This window comes from Ambystoma mexicanum, chromosome 5q (genome assembly GCF_040938575.1).
Source record: "Ambystoma mexicanum isolate Mex_15411 chromosome 5q, UKY_AmexF1_1, whole genome shotgun sequence".
Classification (NCBI taxonomy): Eukaryota; Metazoa; Chordata; class Amphibia; order Caudata; family Ambystomatidae; genus Ambystoma; species Ambystoma mexicanum.
Window position 1 is genome coordinate 1,286,365,393 of NC_090933.1, and position 18,107 is coordinate 1,286,383,499.

Genomic DNA, 18,107 nt, shown 5'->3' on the forward strand with positions numbered 1-18,107 from the left:
GCTGGCAAAGGGAGCTAGGTACTTGTTCACAAAAGTTGTCATTATATCTGGATGGTGGAGAATGTTTGGAAGAAGAAGTGGTCTAGAAGCAGATTTTAGGGTAGCTGCAAGACAGACAAAGAGGCTGCCCCTTCTTATGGCATAGAAAGAAGAGTGCCTTGCAAGCCTGTGGAGGTAGATGTCTTGTAGAAATCGCCAATCTTGAAGTTGCAGTTGTAGCAGCAAATGACTTAATCGCAGAAGTTGTAGTTTCAGCTGCTACTTCTTCCAGCCTTTATAGGTCTGACAAAATAGTGACAGCCACCGTCGTGACGGCTCACATTACTGACTCCTCACAACAGGTAATGCTTGTGAGATCCCCGTTGAATGACAAGGAGACACCCAGTAGTGAAACAGACAAAGGACCTCAACAAGGGTTTGGCCATAATTCAGTTGTAAATCTGCGGCAGCAAACTCGATTACTGCCACCGCCACTCGATCCCATAGCATTATTGCAGAATTATGAGTGGTGGTGTAGCGGCGTAAACCAAAGAACACCATAAGGACTTACAACAGATTTCCTCAAAATCCACAGAGTTTGTTTCTTGGGGAATGTTTTAAGGAAAGAACAGGGAAAGGGCTGACAATAACCTATAAAGTATCGGGGGATAGAGGGTTTGTTATGAAAAGTTAAATGGGGGATACCATGTCTCACCTAAGGACGTCCTCTCCCCACTTCTCCTCCACGCAGGTGATCCTCCCTCGCATATCCACCCCCAGGGTCAGGATCCAAGAGCGATGGCCTTTCCCTGGCCACCTGAGAGAAGGATACAGGGGGAAAAGAAGTGAGGACGTCCTCTGGTTCCTCACAGTAATCGTTCGCTCCCTTGCACCTCTTAGCCCTTGTTGTTGTGTAATCAGAGGAGAAAAAAGTACAATGCACTTGACCGACACCCTCACAACATGCAGGGAAAAAGTGGCGTTCCTGCCAGTCGAACTAGGATGGATTTGAAGATAAGTCGAGATTGCGAAAGTAACTGCACAGTAGAGTGGGTAATCTCAGGCACTTACAAATTGTTCTTATTTTTTTATTTATGTGCTCATGGTTAATAAAAACGATACAAACATATGAAACAATTATACAATACAGAGTTCATAGACCAATTGTTAAATATAAGCTAAGAGCCATACAACACAATAAAAGAACACATTACAAAATGATCAGCAGACACAACAACAAATGTTCATATTAACGCCCAATTACAGCACATCATTAAGAACTCTTTTCCAAATAGAGTATGCAACACCGACATTAGCAAGAGAATCGGCAGCAGAGACAGCAGCCCAAAATGGATCAGAGTCAGCCATGGATTGCTGACAACCAGACTCTTACAACCCCTATAATAATAGTATGGCAGGCAAGGGCATGAAGTAAGTATGTGCCTAACCGTTTCAATGTCACCGTTACAGAAGCAACACTTTCTATCATCATATGGTATAGCCAACCAGGCCCCAACATAGTCATTACAGGTGAAAATGCTAAAACGAAGCAATATAATAAATCGTTTACAATCATAACGACAAGGTTTCAATAAATATTCACAGGGTTTCCCTGTAATTATTCCCAGAGTGGTATGAAGTGTACAGCGTTCCTTAGTACATAGAGGGTCCAGGTTATGAATCTTGTCCCAATCTGGTGCTTTACTTTTCAATTGTACATAAAAGTCTGAGTAGGGCACTTGGTTTTCCTGTAGTATGGTTCCGTTAATCTCCTGCGAGAAGGACGGTACCACAGTGCGTAAAGCATGCATCAAAGAGTTATAATGGCCGCCACGGATAGCGTAAGCGACGATGCCGAACAAGTTTCTTGAGTTGTTTGAGCATGCACGATCGTAATGGCCACCACGGATAGCGTAGGCGATGATGCCGAACACGTTTCTTGAGTCATTTGAGCATGCACGATCGTAATGGATAGCGTAGGTGATGATGCCGAACACGTTTCTTGAGTCGTTTGAGCATGCACGTTCGTAATGGCCGCCACGGATAGCGTAGGCGATGATGCCGAACATGTATCTTGAGTCGTTTGAGCATGCACGATCGTTATATACAATTGAATGCAGCAGATTTTCCAAAGTGCGGCGAGCGACGTCAGACCCATCTCGCATCTGATTGCTTCCAATGGGTCAGAGCGAGGTAGTCTTAATACGGCTCTCCACAATTTCCCCTCAAACTTACTAAACCATGATACATATTTACCTGCAAGGGTTTCCAAGGCGAATAACACATCAGGAAGATAATACTTTTATAAATTTCAAGTTAAATTATAAACTTACAAATTATCGCACACAGGCAACACACCCAAGATTAAAATGTGCAGCGACCACAAAATGTAGCGCACATCTGCTTCGTGAGCTACAAAGTGCGGATATGCCACTAATATGCCCCCTTCAAATCGGCACCGAAGTTCTATAAAACCCAAGGGGCAGTCATTTCATTCTAACTGTAATTTAAAACAAGCATTGGTAAGGCCAACAGTTTGGGGTTTTGTGTAGGCATGGCAAAGGCACTTGCCAGGCAAAGCCGTAGTGGTAGTAACTACCCATTGTTGGTAGCAGGTGCAAAATGGTGTCTGGCAAAAGCTTAAAACGTATGCACAGGCCAAAAACATTGGCTTTGCCAATGCTTGTTTAAACAGGACTTCAGTGGCTTTGCCAATGCTTCTTTTTAACAGGACTGATTATAAATCGATTGGCTGAAGTCAGGCGTGCTAAGACATTTATATTACAGCATTAGCATGTTTACAATTTCACAAACTTCTATCTGCCCTCAAACCATCAGGCTCGCCTCTGGACCCTTGCCCTGCCACAACCCTCAAAGAAATCTTCACTTCCACCTGCGCAGGTGAACACGCAAGATCCATCCTAAATACCTCCCTTTCCTCTGGTATCTTTCCCGAGGCATTCATAACAGCTTATGTCAAACCTCTAATTAAAAAACCCTCACTCGACCCTCTTGAGCCCAAAAACTACCGCCCCATCTCGAACACCAGATTCCTTGCCAAACTCATTGACCGAACTGCCTACTCCCAACTAAATGCATTTGTCGAAGCCAACAATCTCCTAGACCCCGCTCAATCAGGGTTCAGAGCCCGTCACAGAACTGAAACCACCCTAACCTCAATTTGGGATGACCTTAAAATGACTGCAGACTCAGCGGGATGCGCGGCACAAATCCTTCTTGACCTATCCGCTGCCTTCGACACAATCAACCACTCAATCCTCCTAGACCTCCACTCCTTAGGAATTTGTGGAACCGCTCTTAAATGGATAGCTTCATTCCTCAAGGATCGGTACCAAATAACGATACTCTCCAACTATACCTCCCAAGCCCGACCAGTCAACATGGGAGTCCCACAAGGAGCGTGCCTATCCGCCCTCCTGTTCAATCTCTACTTGATCACCCTCCCACCAGTAATCCGTTCGCACAACATCCTGTGCTACAACTACACTGATGACACTCAACTAATTTTAAAACTCCTGAACTCAAAACACAACTGCAGACCTGACCTGGCCTCCTACCTGCTTGACATAGAACTCTGGATGACCCAAAGCCACCTCCTGTTAAACCCCTCCAAAACGGAAATCATGGTGTGTGGAAACCTGGAGCTTCTCCCTCAACCACTACCCTGGCCATCCGCCATGGGCAAATCTCCGACCCCCTCCAACTCAGTGAAAAATCTTGGATTCACCCTTGACTCTGACCTAACCATTTCGCGCCAAGTCAACAACGTCTCAAAGTCCTGCCACTACCACCTTAAAACCCTTAGGCGCTTAGTCAGGAGATTCTTATGCTTACAGAGAACTCTTAAACAATCAGCAGTTTTTGTAGCAAGGGACTCTTGACTATAATTTTCCATAGTTGACATGGTAGAAAGATTACTTTTTCAGTGCTAAGCTTTGTGGTTAGTTGCACTAGGGTCTCTTAAAGCACTCTAAAATGTATACTCAATTCAAATCCCACCGCTGCCACCAGTGTTAGGCAGAAACCTGTGCAGTGCCCTTTGGGAACACTGCAAACGATTTAGGACTACAGGTGTTAGCAGTAAACCCCCTTGGTAGCAGTCTGTACCACCCAGATTTACCTGGTAGCTGTGGCTGAGCAGTCAGACTTCCCTCAAGAAGAGTTAGGCAGTATGCAAAGTATACACAATAGGCATCAGATACAATAATACAAGCAAAAACTGACCAGAGCTTTGGTATCAAGGTATATAATTATTTATTTAAAAACACACTCATTGAAACACTCCAGCACTATTATTGTAAATCACTCTCAACAGAGTTACTATTATTATATATACATCCCTTATTCCTTATCAGACAAGTCTTAGATAACACCACTTAGTTCCGGACAGAGGTGAGCGTTTAACTATAGATGGCACTCCAATAAGTTAACGAAAAAGGGAGGGAAAAAGGCAGAATGTAGGAAAATACACCACACTAATACTTAGGAACTCTTAAGCAAGGCAGGAAAGTCAAAAGTTACTTGTGAGCCAAAGTCCATAGGCCGGGCCCACTCTTGGAGAGAGCAGGGCACAAATGCACCCAAGATCACACAATGACAACAGGCTTAAAAAGTCTTGCTGGGAGTTCAGAAAGGTTTTAGTTAGGCTCAGAAAAGTTTAGCGAGGGTGTTCCAGGCTAACCCAGGTTCGAAAGCCGGGGGCTAAATCTACCCCGTACAGTCGGTTGCAAGGGAAGCCAGGCAGAACACGGTACCTTATGTGGAAAGGATCCTCCAGCGGGGGCAGTTGTTCCTGGCAGAGGGTGCAAGTTGCAGCGTCGTCCAGAAGAAGAGAAGATCTCGACGTGGAGGAAAGATGAAGGTTGTTGCACTGCCAGGGAAGAAACCAGCTGCAGAGTTTCCCGGTTCAAGGTACTACTGTCATGATCACTGCTTCCAAGGAGCCAGGACCAGCCCAACGTCCTTGGAAGCAGGCCCCTAACCCTAATCCTAGGCACCAGCCGGTCCCCACTGGGACCTTTTGGACCTTGTCCTGGCGCGGTGGCACCAGGCTCATCAAAACCATCGGTCCCGGCACTGGAAGCGCCGGGCTCATAATATGTGTGAAGATGCTTGGGTGGACTTACCTGCAGCAGACCATGCTGCTTACTTACCAGCCACTTAGAAGTCCTCTGTGAACAGGAACTACTTTCTTACCTGGGTGGGGCAAGCTCCACTCCCTGGATACAGCACTGGAACTCTTCTGGAACTCTTTTCTTACCTAGGTGGGGCCGTGGAGGAAGACGGCTCATCACTCCAAGGCTATTTAAACCACACCCGATATATGAAACGTGCTTCGCGTTATTCTGCATCTGCAGCAGAACGCTCACCGAGTCTGTTCCAGCCTTTCTTCTTTCGATCCTGAACCTGCAAGAATTATACTTACCATTCCTGTATCCAGTCAACAGCAGCACCTGCAAAGACAAGAAACAACAGGTTAGCAAGGCAACCTTTACACGCAGTGCTTACTCACCTGATCCATCGGCTGCGGCCATTTCTTCACGCTGCACCTCCGCCTGTGAAGACAAAAGCAATGTTATTATTTACCGGCACTCCGCGAATTCCGGATTTCTTCACGCTGCATCGCCGCCTGTGAAGACAAAAGCATTGTTATTACTTACTGGCATTCCGCGGACTCCGGCGCTGCAACCCAACATCTGAAAGACAAAAGAAGAGACATTAGACAGGTATTTACTTACGCCCATCGCGCTCGTCGCAATAGAACGCCTGCAAATACTGCGGCGTCTCTTCAGCACGAACTAAGCTGCAAGGGAAAAAGACACTTAGAGCGCTTGCATTTACTTACGCATTTCCAGGCGCTTCACTCCATCTTCCATCTCAAGAGTCCTGCAAGACAAAAAGGGAAAAGCATTATACAGAGTCCTGTTCAATATTAACGTGCCACGCACCTAAAGACTATAAAGACTAAAAAGGTGTCCGGAAACTCACCGCTCGTGCAGTTAACGACGGTAACGATCCTCTAAGTTCAAGAGGCCTATGTTTCACCAGTGAAGGAACTGGCAACGGCACCCTGCACCAGACGCAGATGGAGAGTCCAGCATTCACCTATCTAAGGTGAGCACGTTGACCTGGGGGCTCTACGGAGAAGCTAGGAAGAGAGAGAGAGAGAGGGACATTCAACAACCCAGACCATTAACCCCCATATTCTTTCATCTGCAGAAACCTCTCCCTTCGAGTTCGACACACAGTGCGAAGAGGTTCGACCCCAGAAGCCAATCGAGTCCTGCACATCACTTTTCGAGTCACAGACACCTTCCTGCCCAGACCGGCGCCTCCGTGGGAATCAGCTGAGCGTTACAACTACCCTTTGATTCGCGGTAGGGGTGAAACGTAGTATCCCGGCTGCCGGGGTGCTTGGCACAGGCAAGGCGGCCACGAGATGCTCCAGGAAGCGAAAAAGGAAGCAGATTGGTTATCCCCACCAGTCGAAGGAAGAAGACTCTCCGGGCTGGAGATCTCCTCTGTCGTTGGGAAAAGTGATGAGACGGTTCAGCAGGGCTCCACCGGTGGTGTCGTCGTAGCAGGTCGGCTCAGCTTCTCCCTCGTCGGATTCTTAGGTCCTGTGGCGACTTCTAACGTTCCAGTCCCCAAAGCCCTGCTTTTATGCAGAAAACCCCCATTCAGTCAGCCTAGCTGTCACTCAAACATGCTGAGTGGTGAGCCAGCCGGCTCACCACTTGGGCCAATCAGGACGGAGTGCGACTTGAGTTGCCTAGGCAACTCAGTCCAGGGTGCCTAAATCCCCCTCCACCCCTCCTAAGTACCCCAGACAGAGTGGCACCACTTTGGAGGGCTTCTGTGGAGAAGCCCGCCAAAAAGTGGAACAAAGGGCTCAACTTGGGTTGGAGTCACAGAAGCGAACACAAACGCCATTTTAGAACTGAGTTCTGGCAAAAAATACCAACCGGAGAATTAATATTAAATAAATAAAGAGGCGGTATGTTCGAGACTATAGGAATTAAATAATTAAAGTTGGTAGCCTCGAACAATGGGAAATCCCATAGAGATATATTTGCGGTCGAATATAAGAAGTAGTATCCACTGCCACCAGCCAAAACTCGATCAGGGGGGACAGAGACGTGCCCCCTCGACTAACAGACCCTGGGGCAATCGAATTGCCCCGGCCAGTACGTCCACAATATGATGGTTTGTACTCGTTCTGTTCAGAATTTGAGACTAGTAAAGTCAATGGTGACTTTACATGCCCTGGGAGACAGTAGTCAGTCCCAGGGTATGGTGTCTATACTGGGGGGTCACTATGACACCCCTGTGTTACTGCACTGAGGGTGCTGTGTAACACACATCACAAAAACACATGAAGCCCTATAGAGTAAAAGACCCCATAGCCCAATAAGCACATCTAGAGTCAAAGAAACACACTCAAATCATGCCCAAGAGTGAGGGTAAAAGAGTCTCACTCTTGGCAGGAGAATGAAATAAACCCCAAAAATCCAGCAAAGCAGCTGGGGGACTCACTGGGTTAGGAAATTCAGCCTAAACAGAGAATTCTCCCTAACAGGCGCATCTTTCCATATCTCTCCTTTCCCAACAGACTCTCTGCGGTCCAATCAATCGTTATATCAAGACTGGACTACACAAACTCCTTACACCTCGGAGTCCATGCGTACCAAATGAATAAACTCCACAAAACGCGGCAGCCAAATTGCTTCTTGCGCTTGGCCCAAGAGACCACATCACCCCAGCCCTCAAGACGCTGCACTGGCTTCCAGTAGCCCGCAGGGTGACTTTTAAAACCTTGTGCATCTCACATCGAGCACTGCATAAAACAGGACCTCAATATCTTCAAGACAAGCTAAAACCCTACAACCCCCCACGCACCTTAAGATCAAGCTCAGCCGGCCTCCTAGTCATTCGGAAAACAAACTCAATTAGGTTAGGTGGATCATCATTCTCAGCCGTAGCCCCCACGCTATGGAACTCACTCCCACCCCACATCCGCCAGACCTAGGATTTAATGGCTTTTCGCAAACTGCTGAAAACCTGGCTCTTCCCCTAAAATCAACCTGTACCAAACCAACCCAAACAGACCAACAGCAACTCAATGACCCCAATTTATCAAACCACCTGATGCAAGAAATTGGCAACTAACAACCCCCAATAATCTAGAAGGGCAAACAGAATTAAATTAATATAGATCAAAGCAGAGAAATTATTAATAGGAGTAATAAGATTTAAACTCCCGAAATGAATAGAATGCATGCGGAGTGAACAAAGTGAATGACGTAGATGAATTACTTAGAACAGATAACTATATAGTTTGAATGAATGTGGGATTGAATGAATATGTAGACCGGATGAGAGTATGGATTGGATGAACATGCTGAGTGGATGCGTGTGTAGAGCGGCTGGATGTGTAGAATAGACAAGCGTGTAAAGCGGATGAGCGCGTAATACGGGGAAGCAAGTAGAACGCAGAAGCGCGTAAAACAGATGAACATCCAGAACGGATGAGCGTATACGGGATAAGTGTGTAGAAATGTCGAGTACGTGAACCTGATGAGTATGTAGAGTACATCAATATGGACAACGCATGAATATGGAAGTGTGATGAGTGTGTAGAGCGGAGGAGTGTATAGAACGGAGAAGCGTATAGAGCGGAGGAGCGTATAGAGCAGAGGAGTGTATAGTGCGGAGGAGTGTATAGAGCAGAGGAGTGGAAAGACCGGAGGAGTGGACAAAGTGGAAGAGAGGATTGAACGGATGAGAGAATGAGTGGATAGAGCGGATGAATGGATGGAGCGGATGAGCGAACAGAGTGGATGAGAGGATAGAACAGACAAGTGGATAGAACGGATGAGAGAATGAGTGGATAAGGCGGATGAATAGATGGGGCAGATGAGTGAATAGAGTGGATGAGTGGATAAAGCGGCGGAGTGTTAGAACGTATGAGTGGATAAGTGTACAGACTGGATGAATGGATAAAGCGGATGTGTAGATAGAGCGCAGATGAGTGGATAAGTGTGCAGAATGAATGACTGTACAGAATCGGAGGAAAGCATAGAACAAATGAATGTAGAGATGAACATATAAGGCAGAATTTCGCTGTTGAATGCGTGAAATGCACGAGTCCTTAAAGCAGATGACTCCGAGGCGCAGATGTGTGCGGGGAGCTAATGAGCACGGGATCAGATAAGTGTAGAGAAGGGATGAATGCGTAGAGGGATGAATGCGTAGAGGGACGAGCGCGTAAAGGGGATGAAGGCGTAAAGGAGGTTAAATCGTGTAGAGGGATGAGTGCGTAGAGAGGAAGAATGCGTAGATGGGATGAGTGCGTAGATGGGATCAGTGAGTGCGTAGATGGGATGTGTGAGTGCGTAGAAGGGGTGAGTGCATGGAAGGGGTGAGTGCGTAGAAGCGGTGAGTGCGTAGAGGGGATGAGTGCGTCGAGGGGATGAGTGCTTCGAGGGGATGAGTGTGTCGTGGGGATGAGTGCGTCGTGGGGGTGTGTGCGTTGTGGGGGTGTGTGCGTCGTGGGGGTGTGTGCGTCGAAGGTTTGAGCGCGTTGAGTGGATAGAGTGGATGAAGCGGATAGAGCAGATGAAGCGGATAGAGCAGATGAAGTGGATGAGTGGATAGTGCGGATGAGTGGATGGTGTGGATGAGTGGATGGAACGGACAAGTGGATAGAACGAATGAGAGAATAAATGGGTAGGGCAGATGAATGGATAGGACGGATAAGTGAATAGTATGGATGAGAGGATAGAACGGACAAGTGGATAGAACGGAGGAGAGAATGAATGGATTGGGCGGATGAGTGCGGATGAATGGATAAGGCAGATGAGTGAATAGAGTGGTTGAGTGGATAAAGCGGATGAGTGTTAGAGCGTATGAGCGGATAAGTGTACAGAGTGGATAAGTGTACAGAGTGAATGAGTGTACAGAACAGATGCAGGTATAGAACAGATGAGTGTAGAGATGAATATTTACAACAGGATACTGATGTTGAATGTGTTAAAGACACGAGTGCTTAAAACAGATGAGTGCGGGGAGCAGATGCGTGCGGGGAGCAAGTGAGTGCGGGGATCAGATAAATGTGTAGAAGGGATTAATGCGTAGAGGACTGAGTGCGTAAAGGGGGTTGAATTGAGCAGAGGGGTTGAGCGCGTAGAGAGGAAGAATGCTTCGAGAGGAAGAATGCATAGAAGGGATGAGTGCGTAGAGAGGATGTGCGCGTAGAGGGGCTGAGCGCGTAGAGAGGCTGATGCGTAGAGAGGCTGAGTGCATAGAGGGGCTGAGCACGTAGAGGGGCTAAGCGCAGAGAGGGGCTGAGCACGGAGAGGGGCTGAGTATGGAGAGGGGCTGAGCACGGAGAGGGGCTGAGCGCAGAGAGGGGTGGAGCGCGGAGAGGGGTGGAGCGCGGAGAGGGTTGGAGCACGTAGAGCGGTTGATCGCGTTGAGGGGCTGAGCGCGTAGAGGGGCTGAATGGGTAGAGGAGGTGAGTGGGTAAAGGGGTGAGTGGGTACACGCTTGACGCTGACAAGAGTGCTCGCGTGAGGCTGACAAGAGTGGATATAAGGACATCGAACGGACTGAAGCGCATAGAATTGCGTAAACGTATAAAGTATGGTTTGGAACACAGAGATCGCTTAAAGTGCATTTAACCCACAATGACTGGAGCAGGCATGGCGAACTGGAGCGCAAGGAGCGAACTCGAATACACACGGCAAGCCGGAATGCATGAATGCGTGACCAAAATATATGGAACAGACTGGGATGCATGGAGTGGATAAGAGTGCAAGGAACGAACGTTTATAGTATGATTTGGAATGCAGAGAATCTCTGAAAGGGTATATAACCCATCTTTTCCCACCGCCACGCTTACTCTCTCCTTACATCACCACTCAACTAGAACACAGTGATACTATGACACCATTCGGTATAACTGTTCTCATACCAACACTCGCCGCTCACTCCACATCATTCTAAGTAATCACTGCTGGTAACACACCCCCCCAACCAGGCGTTCTCCTCAGGCCTAACGCAGCCACATCCGTTCTGGATAATTCCTGCCACGACAAACACATACTCCTGACCTCACAACCAACACACCTACCGCTAGAATGCAGCTATTACAGGGATACCGCACGAGCTGCACACATACCCGGTGCCCACACGCACCCTTTTGACTCTCTCTACTGATATGAACTTCGGTTCCCAAGGGCGTTCAACCTACCAGCGCCTTCAGACCATACCAATGGTATATAAGGAGCTATATAAATGCAAGATAACGATAACGATAACAACTCCAATTTAGTCATTAATGGGCCTCATCACCGGTAATTTTGTCCACCAGCACATTTCTGCAACGGCATTCTCCGAGTTTGCCAGTGGGTGATCTTGAATTTCCTTCAAGCAGAGAGTTGGAGGTAAGTCTGACACCCCACTGGCAAAAAACAGCCAGAATTACCGGCACCAGTTTTACCAGTGCCGGTAATATCGTCAATCCCCCCATCGAGTCCTATGGGACTCAATGGAATGGGGAATTAACGTCCCTTCCGGCCACTTGTAATCTGCTGGTAATAACGGCAGACCAAGTGGCGGGAACGGTATTACCGTCTGGTGGTATCCCGCCGGATTTCGCAGCGGGATACCACCAGATTTATAATAAGGGCCATTAACTCTCAGAAGACTGCTTGTCATGCATCTTGTCTCCACACATACTAGAGTCCCTACAGCACGCCCAACCATTCCCACTTCTGGTTCATATGCAGGACAAGAGCAGCGTGGGGTCCGCTGTTCTCGTGTGTGGTATGGTACCAGTTACTACAGAAGAAACTATCATCGAGCCCGATTGTATCCATACCTGTACTGGCAGCTTCCTTGGCGCATTGGGTTAGGCAGAGCCAGGCGTCCTGATACCCGGCAGTCACGTTCATTTCCGGATCACGTGACGAGAAAGGCCCGCTCACGTGATCATTCCACGGGTCACGTGACAGGGAAACAGCGCTCATGTGACAATGTATCCATGGCTACGGGATAAAAGGCGAGTTCTTGCGCTTGCACAGTGCTTCACAGCTTTTCCTTACTGGCACCGTTTGGCGCGCTCTACTCAACCTTAATTCCCGGCTTATCTTGATCTCGGACTCCGACCCACGGACTTCCTTTGACGCCTCCTCCTGTTTTAGCACTTCTCGAGTGGATATCTGGCTGTTCTGACCCACGGACTGCTATACCGGACATCTGTTGCTGCAATCCCTGGATTTGGTATTTGTTTTTCTCTCACGAATTTACCTGGATTTACAATTTAACCCTGAACTTTCCCCTGGTTGCAAACGCTTCCTGCTTTTGTCTCGCCACGTACCAAGCAATCCTCTACAGGTGTGCCCAGTGACTGGTACCTCAAGCACACAGCGGTGACCCACCTCTGTTATCTCTTCTGCAGTCACCACTACCATTCACTGAAGGAGCTGTCCCCCACGTCACCACGAAAGTACATCCAAGGTCCCATTGTGGTTAGCACTGACCCTACTACTACACTTAGGTAAGCCATTTCCTGGCACTAACCGTTCATTGCCACAGATCGTTACCGTGATTGTTTGTGCTAATAATTGTTTGCCTTACAGCAGCCTTGGGTTTTTTCAGCGTTTCGTGGTTCCGGCGTTCCAGTATCCCACACCTGTGGCCTCAAGGATTGCACAGAGAGTTGTATTACCTCTCCCTGTGTGAAACTTGGGGACGGAGGCCTCTTTAATCTTCACGACAATCAAGTCTTGACACTGCTTTAAACGAACACTGGCAGGCACTTTGAATGCAAAGCCTGATGGTAAGGCCTGTCTGATTAAAGCGAGCACAGAGTTCTCATAAGGAGATGTTTTAAACTAGGGAGCCAACACGTTGCTCTGTGTCAATAGAGTATCATGATGGGAACAATTGGGCCCTGGTTGGAGGGAGGTGGGACCATAGCAGGGACTTTGGCCCTTAGGAAATGTGAAAGGGGTGATGAGAAATGGGCAGGGGCATAATGCAGCGCGCTGTGTGAAATAAGACGGGGTTTAAAACCCCAAGCGAGATTGTTTTGCCTGGTGCTATGGTCTGTGACCTTTCCTGCAGGATGGGAAGGGTCTGTGACCTTTCCTGCAGGATGGGAAGGGTCTGTGTCCTTTCCTGCAGAATGGGAAGGGTCTGTGACCTTTCCTGCAGGATGGGAAGAGTCTGTGACCTTTCCTGCAGAATGGGGGTCTGGGACCTTTCCTGCAGAATGGGAAGGGTCTGTGACCTCTCCTGCAGAATGGGAAGGGTATGTGACCTTTCCTGCAGAATGGGGGTCTGGGGCCTTTCCTGCAGAATGAGGGGGTCTGTGACCTTTCCTGCAGGATGGGAAGGGTCTGTGTCCTTTCCTGCAGAATGGGGGGTCTGTGACCTTTCCTGCAGGATGGGAAGGGTCTGAAGGTGACGACGGAAATACAGAAAGAAAATGGAGGAGGCACCCCGATAACAGGGGCAGGGGCCTTCCTCCTTCCGCTCTCTCGTTCCCCCTCCCCCCCTCGGGGGCAGGGGAGAGGGCGGCAAGAGTCCAAAAGCCCGCGAAGGGCAACAATGGAAAGGGGAGGAGCAAGGGCTTCATATGCAGCCGGGCGCCCGTCAACCAGGAGAGGATTTCGTTTTCGGAGAGGATTTCGTTTTCGTTTTTGGATTTGTTGCTGTTTGTGATTCTGTGATCCCGTGATGCTGTGTCTGCTGGAGTGCTTTTTTCGATCCAGAAAGATGAAGAGTTCCGATGTTGGGGCGATTTCCAGTGAAGGAGTGGATGGTGTTCCAGCAAGGAGTATATGGGGTTAATGTCGTGACGATCGGTCTCCTCAGTTCCTAACCCCTGTGTTACTGAGATAAATCAGAAAAGTGTTCCTGTGTTCAGAGGAAAAGGGCTGGAATTTTAGAAACGTTTGGCAATGGGAACATCCACTAGAGAAGAAACGCTTCGTAAAGTATCTGTTCTCTTCGCTGGCACATAGAGCATAAGCAGGCTGCCCTCAGTACTCTTTGCTTCTACAAAGCAGCTTTAGCTCTCTCCGTGTTGCTTATATGGGTACTACCAACTGGAGTTACCCATTGTTATGTTTCCAGGTGCAGCGTCAGCGGTTTGTATGGCCTCTTCATTATTTGGGTCCTAGTTGGGTCGTATGGCGGTGAGCCTGATTGACTTTTGTGCTGCAACACTGCAAACCTAAATATTACTCGGGCTTGGTTTTGGGTCATGACAGCTCTGCGCTGGGTCTACGTCACTCCGGGGTGTCTGTCCCCTCGGGGTACACGCTCGTATTAACGGACAATAAGGGAGCTGGTCGGCGGTCGATCTTATGGGAGTTGCTGCAGGGGTTTAAGGTTTTAGGTGCTTTTGAAGCAGCGGCGGGCGCATATGGGGTTAATGCCGGGACTATCGGTCTGGGAGAGTCTCGGTAATTTAAAAGGGCGCCAGGGTATCCCCATACGTTGGACAAAGAAAGAGGAATTAAAGGAAACAGTGTGCGAGAAGCCACACGGGGACCCTTCCAATCAAAAGCATCTCAAAAAGTTAGAGTAATAAATAGGCCTCAACTGTTCATGCAGGGTGTTCAGTCCAACATCTCAGTCGGGCGAAGCTGCGTTAGGGCAACCGTTGTGGAACTAAGTAGGAGTATACAACTAAGGAATAATTGTGGGAATAGTGGTCCGATTTCGTACATTAATAAGCGCCGCAGCAGAACTTGCGGTGTAAATTACAAATGGCACCTCAGGTGGTAGGACGGGGTGGCGGTACTGATCTTATGCCCACCCAGGTGACACATTTGGGGGAATGTTGAAGTTGGGATTGGGGGTTGTCCGCAACACGCAGAACAGGCGGGTGGTTTCTGTTAGCACAGCACTGGGTGGGTTGTCACACACGAGTGGTCCCGGTGGCCTAATGGATAAGAAAACTGGCCTCCTAAGTACCGGTGGTGGTTCGTGGCATTTTGGTTTTAAGGCGGCATTCTAACTTTATAAGGTGGAGGATAGCTCATGAGTAACCTAGCATATTTCATACACAAATACTAAGATGTTCTAGAAATGCGGGCATGTATTCTTCCATTGCGGTTGTGCGGGCAGTAGTAGTGGTCAACTGGTTTAGTATTGCAGGCACGGTGAGGGGTGTCACGAAAGTGACAATGCGAATAAGCTGCTATGGTGTGTTACTTCACTGTGCGCCTAGCAGTTTTGACCAGTTACTGTACGGTAGTCTTTAAATTGCACAATTTACGACACTGGTTATTGTCAAACGCCACCTTGGGAACTATTTAAACAGTCGGTACGAAAAGGAAAGATCTGACGTTTGCAACGGCGGGACAAGCAGATACGACTCTTCCCAAGGGATGGGGGAGTGCCACTGGGCAGGGACTACAAAATGGCACTATAAACAGTATCGAATGACGCCTTACATTAAGTGTGGGAGCGCCACGAGGCAGGTAGCACACAGTTGCGCTACAAGGATTATGGAATGCCTCTTTCCAACGTTAGGGGGTGCATCACGAGGCAGTGAGGACGAAATGGTGTTATAAGCATTATGGCTGGACTCTGGTGTCGGAGCACCACGAGGCAAGATGGTAGGACTGAGTTACATGATGGTGCGACGTGGGCACAAATGTGGGCTAAGAAGTTTAGCAGGGACGTAATAGCAAAGTGCGGGGGAATTCACAACCCAGGTGCAGGTATGAGGGGGCAGTGTTGCTCAACTTTATGCCACACCTAAGGTTAGGATAGGGCAACTGTAACATGCCTATACACAAGGCGTTTCAGGGGCAACTTTGCAGCTCCAGGGATTACCGAGTTTAAGTTAACAATGAGGCATTTTACTATTCGATCTGTGGAAGCAGCGAGCTAGGGTAGTACTGGCAGGCGTGTCGCCCCCTTATGTTATGATAGGGCAGTTGTAACGCACCGGTACGCAAGTGTTTTTTAAGGCGCAATTTTGCGTAAAGGGGTGGCCCCTCCCCACATGTTTCAGTAGCTCAGGGGATCACCAAAGATATTGTGGTTGTAATATAACTGGCCAGTTCACTACTTACATCGGTATAGGCAGGTGTGATGTGCATTTGGACGAAAAATGGCTAGCTTTCACTTACGATGGTTCGCTTAGGGTCAATTGGCAATGCACCGAATGGTATAGGCGCAGTGTTCGCTGGTATGGTTGGAGGCCGTGATTGCATAAGGAACGGACAACCGCTAAGGTTGGTGTGGCAATGTTGTGCCTTTACAAGTGAGGTCCAGGTACGGCCGCAGCTTTAAAGAACTGCTGCAATACCTGCGGGCGGAAATGAAAGGGGGTCAGTGGCCGTGTTTAGGAGTTTGCGTTTAATGTTTCGAGCCCATTTTGGTGCATTATGGGAATGGTAGTTGGGCACAGGATTGGTATCAGATTGGCTTTTTATTCGGTAAATTCAATTTATGCCAGACGCAGTCATGCCCCTGGCCGGGGTTTAGTTCCCTGTATACCTGCAAGACTATAAGTCCCAGAATGCGTTTAGGCATTTGCCACATGCATTTCTAAATAATGCGGCTTTCATGCAGCTGCTACGCATTGGTCAAGGTGCTCTCTATTGTTAAAAAAAAAAAAAAAAAAAAAAAGGGGGGGTTTGGAAATGGAAAAATGGCGGCTTTACAGTGAAGAAATTTTCTTTCATTACACATGCATGGGATTGGTTTTTCCAAAAAACAAAAGTAATCAGAGTTGGTTTCCAGTAACATCCACACGAATAATAGGGAATACTTTCTACGAATAGGGATTTTCTGACCACTGATGTTAGTAGGTGCAAACATGGTGTAAGTGCATGGCCATGGGATATGGTTTCCCGTGGTATTACTGTACATTGATGGTAACAAGTGTACGTGCATGGCCATGGAATATTGGGGTATTTACTAGCCATCGATGGTAGCAGGTGCAAGAAGGGTGCATGGCCATGGGATTGTGCCAGGCGTATCCCTTAGGCTTATACACAGCCCAAAACTGTTGGGTTTGAGAGATGGGTGCGTGCATATCTCCTGGGTTGATCGCCTTGGCTTTACGGCAGGGGGGCATATGTCCAAGGCATTTGGGGGGACAGCCCCGGGTACTGTTGCGTGGGGGGGAGGGCATTGCTGCGCATAGTGAGTCACTGGTCCCTCCCGCGGGAGGTGAATAGTTAAGTACATTTGCCATAGCACAGCAACGTTCGGAACTCGCGTGTCTGGACTTTTATGCAACATCCAAGAAAAATGTTAGGATGCATCTGGACCGAGTAATGGTTTCTTAAAGTGGGTTTCTACGTCTTTAGGACAGGATAGCTTGCCACAGGACTCAACATTCTTTTAAGAGGCACAATTACTGAAAGATTAGCGGAAACATTGCGGGTGGATAATAAAATTATGACTAATAGTATATGTTGTATGGATACAAAGAAGCCCCACTTCTGGATAACGAGACTACATATACCAGAATGCAATTCGGCAGAAGGCTGTAGCATGGCCTGAAGTTGTTTAGATGTCGAGGGATAATAGGCTGGTTGGTTTTCAGGAGCCATTCGAAAGGGTTTTCCAGGAGGCATTACTTGGGGGAGATGATCCATACGGACAGGTAGCGATTGCACCAACCAAGATTTCCCGGAGATGGCAGGGTGGTCAATTATTCACTCAGCTGACAATGCATTTATGTATGGGGGAAGGTACCTATCCACAAGGCAATGCTTTTGGGACACAGCCTACAAGTCCAAAAAAAAAAAAAAGGATGCCTCATGTCTGCATTGGGTGGATAACAAATTGTTTTCTGTTCAAATACAGGCAGGGGTGTCTGGTGTGGCAACGTGGGCTCCGCTTCCTCGAACAAATGGTGTTCTCTCAGCCCAAAAACATCTGCAGGGGCAAGGTGGTATCAGGCACGGAGGGTTGAGAGAGTCGTGTCTAACGAAGGAGATGGTTGGACAAGGCAAGGAACAGAGTCGGACCAGCGCCCCTTGGGAGCCTGAAACAGCAGGGGCGTCTGGTGGTGGCAACGAGGGCTCCGCTTCCTCGAACAAATGGCGCTCTCTCAGCCCAAAAAC